This window comes from Chelonoidis abingdonii, chromosome 4 (assembly GCF_003597395.2).
Source record: "Chelonoidis abingdonii isolate Lonesome George chromosome 4, CheloAbing_2.0, whole genome shotgun sequence".
NCBI lineage: Eukaryota > Metazoa > Chordata > Testudines > Testudinidae > Chelonoidis > Chelonoidis abingdonii.
In genome coordinates, this window is record NC_133772.1 from 56,230,006 (window position 1) to 56,234,166 (window position 4,161).

General features: G+C 47.2%; 1 protein-coding gene across 6 annotated transcripts in view; it reads right to left on the reverse strand.

Moving 5' to 3' along the window:
• PPFIBP2 (PPFIA binding protein 2) overlaps positions 1-4,161 on the reverse strand; it is a 159,334-nt gene that overhangs the window by 132,644 nt on the left and 22,529 nt on the right. The gene's annotated exons all lie outside the window — the stretch shown is intronic.

Consider the following 4,161-nt stretch of genomic DNA (forward strand, 5'->3'; position numbering starts at 1 on the left):
ACGTGTAGGCTCTGAAGTTTTACATCGTTTTGTTTTTCAGTACAGTTAGGTAACAAAAAAAAAAAATCTAATTTGTAAATTGCACTTTCACAACAAAGATTCCAATACAGTACTTTTATGAGGTGAATTGAAAAATACTATTTCTTTTGTTTCATTTTTACAGTGCAGATATTTGCAATAAAAATACACAATTTGATTTCAATTACAACACAGAATACCATATGTGAAAATGTAGAAAAACATCCAAAATAATTTAATAAATTTCAATTGGTATTCTATTAACAGTGCGATTAAAACAGCAATTAATCATGATTAATCTTTTTAATCATGATTAATTTTGAATTAGTTGTGTGAATTAACTGCAATTAATTGACAGCCCTAGTTTTTTTTATTATTAATTATTATTATTCCTATTTCACAGAGAGAATCAGTGTCACAAAGGGAAATACAATTTAGGTGGTCTTGGCTCCCAGTGTTGTACTCAGATGATATCACTTGCTTAGTATATTAGAAGAAAGAAGGCAGGTTTTGGTGACAATAACCCAAATAGTCGAAATAACCTTTTGCAAGATCAAAACACACTGGAAAAAAAAAATCAGGAAATTCCAAAGTTCAGGTTCTGGCAATGTTGGGTAAGGAATGAGAGAGAGACACACACAATGCCACATTCGTACAATCATAAGGCAAGACACTTGACTTTTTTTTTTTTAAATCAAAACTGCACCCAGTCACTTAAATAAGTCCTTCAGATTCACCAAGAGAAATAAATCATGACGCACCAAATTATTTGCAGTACACAGAATCTTTAATGATGCACTTAATTCCTATCCAGACACTTACATGCAGTTCAGTACAAAACACTAGAGACCTGGCTGGCAACAGAAACAAAATCACAACAGAATGTAGGTAGTTAATATGTACATCCTCTGGAATAGCTAAGCAGTGGGACAACTTAAAAAAATATACCAAGATGGTTTAAAATTCAAACAAATACTCTTATGGAAAACAAAGAGAATGAATCTGACTAAGCACCATGGATATCAGGTCTTACTCCCCACTTGAAGGGGAGTTAGGAAAAGATGTGACTTTGGAGTGCTAGCAAGAGACCCCAGGTTATTTCCTGTCTCCTGTCACATTGAGTTAGGGTTACGAAGTTTATAACCTTGTCACTTCTAAATTTTTTTACGTGACCACAGAACAAATGAGGATTAGCTAATTCAATATTAACTAAACAGTATTTAACATCCTCTATCAAAAAAAAAAAGCCAATATTTGCTATCTTCTCCTATTTACTTCCAAGATAAATTGAGGACTGTATCTTTATGACAAGATCTTGATAAATATGTTTCCGGTGGCGGTAGGATAGGAAATTATATATTTCTCTGTCAAGGATCTTGTCTCAAAGGAGTCATTTATTGATGCATTTCCCCTTTCATATTCCTACTCTTTATATAAGTGTTCTAGTTTGCAATTTCAGAAGACCATTATTGTAATTCAGATAATCTGAGTATACTCTGTAAAATTTACAATACACAAGCAGGCGGAGCAGCGGTAAGTCTATAGGGGCCCAGCCTGGGTCGGGCGGGCACCACAAACATAATGACAATAAGCTCTGGCCCTTTTGGGGCAGGGCAGAGCAGTAGCAATCACACTGGCCTCGTTAGGCGCAGGGCGAGGGGATTCTGCCACCGGCTATGGTGGCAGGGGGAACGCAGGCCCCCCACTCTCTGCGTTCCAGCCTGGGCCCTATGTAGTAGTTGTCGCCGCTAGTGGCATCAGTGGGGATCCGGACCGAAACACACTGACAGAGTGACGGGGGATCCTGAGCGAAACACACTGACAGAGCGATCAGTGGGGATCCTGACCGAAACACCGGCCATAGGCTCGGGGCCCTCTGCAGCCTGACTGTAGTCAGCTGCCCCTGGGCTACTTCCAATTTCCCCCCCTTTCCTACCTGGTCCGCAGGTTGCCAGCGCCATGGGCTCCTCCCAGTCGGATGGGTGGCAGGTCCGGAGTACCTCAGGAAGGTGGGCCAGGTCTGGTCCGACGGCTCTCGGGCCGTAGCAAGGACGGGTAGCTCTGGCAGCTCCTCGTCGTAGCGGCTGCGAGGTAGCTCTGGCAGCTCCTGGTACCGGCCTCGGGCCCTCAGCAGCCTCCAGTGACGAGAGTCGCGCAGGCACATCTTGCTCCTGGCGGCGGCTGGGCCTGACTGAGGCTGAGGCCCAGCTTTATCCTCCGGGTCGCCGCCTGACCCTTGAGAGGCGGGACTCCGCCCAGCGTTCTGCCCTGGGGGATGATTGACGGAGCTCAACCCTCCCTGTGGAGGAGGGGAGCCCACCGCCTCGCTACATGACTTATTACAGTTTCATTTTATCAGTTTGTTCCAAATCTCTTTTACTGACATCTCAAGCTGGATATTCCCCAGATTGGTCACCTAAGAAGAATGGTTTGTGTGTGGGAATTCCCTCATGTCCTCTGCGGTGAAGACCATACAAACAAATTAATTTAGCTTGTCTGCAACAGCCTGGTCCTCTGAGTGCTCCTTTAGCAGCTCAATTGTTTAGTGGCTCCACTGATAGTTGGCAAGCTGTTCCTGCTTCTGACGTTTCTTTTAAAAAACAAAAAGTGTCTTTTGATAGTTGCTGTTCAAATCTTTTTTGCCTGCCTAGTTTATTTTTACACTTGATTTGATAGAATATGGGAGGGATAGCTCATTGGTTTGAGCATTGGCCTGCTAAACCAGGTTATAATTCAATCCTTGAGGAGGGCCACTTAGGGATCTGGGCAAATCAATACTTGGTCCTGCTAGTGACAGCAGGGGGCTAGACTCAATGACCTTCTAGGGTCCCTTGCAGGCGGAGCCAGCGGTAAAGTCTATAGGGGCCCAGCCTGGGTCGGGCGGGCACCACAAACATAATGACAATAAGCTCTGGCCCTTTTGGGGCAGGGCAGAGCAGTAGCAATCACACTGGCCTCGTTAGGCGCAGGGCGAGGGGATTCTGCCACCGGCTATGGTGGCAGGGGGAACGCAGGCCCCCCACTCTCTGCGTTCCAGCCTGGGCCCTATGTAGTAGTTGTCGCCGCTAGTGGCATCAGTGGGGATCCGGACCGAAACACACTGACAGAGTGACGGGGGATCCTGAGCGAAACACACTGACAGAGCGATCAGTGGGGATCCTGACCGAAACACCGGCCATAGGCTCGGGGCCCTCTGCAGCCTGACTGTAGTCAGCTGCCCCTGGGCTACTTCCAATTTCCCCCCCTTTCCTACCTGGTCCGCAGGTTGCCAGCGCCATGGGCTCCTCCCAGTCGGACTGGGTGCAGGTCCGGAGTACCTCAGGAAGGTGGGCCAGGTCTGGTCCGACGGCTCTCGGGCCGTAGCAAGGACGGGTAGCTCTGGCAGCTCCTCGTCGTAGCGGCTGCGAGGTAGCTCTGGCAGCTCCTGGTACCGGCCTCGGGCCTCAGCAGCCTCCAGTGCGAGAGTCGCAGGCACATCTTGCTCCTGGCGGCGGCTTGGGCCTGACTGAGGCTGAGGCCCAGCTTTATCCTCCGGGTCGCCGCCTGACCCTTGAGAGGCGGGACTCCGCCCAGCGTTCTGCCCTGGGGGATGATTGACGGAGCTCAACCCTCCCTGTGGAGGAGGGGAGCCCACCGCCTCGCTACATGACTTATTACAGTTTCATTTTATCAGTTTGTTCCAAAATCTCTTTTACTGACATCTCAAGCTGGGATAGTTCCCCAGATTGGTCACCTAAGAAGAATGGTTTGTGTGTGGGAATTCCTCATGTCCTCTGCGGTGAAGACCATACAACAAATTAATTTAGCTTGTCTGCAACAGCCTGGTCCTCTGAGTGCTCCTTTAGCAGCTCAATTGTTTAGTGGCTCCACTGATAGTTGGCAAGCTTTCTGCTTCTGACGTTTCTTTTAAAAACAAAAAGTGTCTTTTGATAGTTGCTGTTCAAATCTTTTTTGCCTGCCTAGTTTATTTTTACACTTGATTTGATAGAAATGGGAGGATAGCTCATTGGTTTGAGCATTGGCCTGCTAACCAGGGTTATAATTCAATCCTTGAGGAGGGCCACTTAGGGATCTGGGCAAATCAATACTTGGTCCTGCTAGTGACAGCAGGGGGCTAGACTCAATGACCTTCTAGGGTCCCTT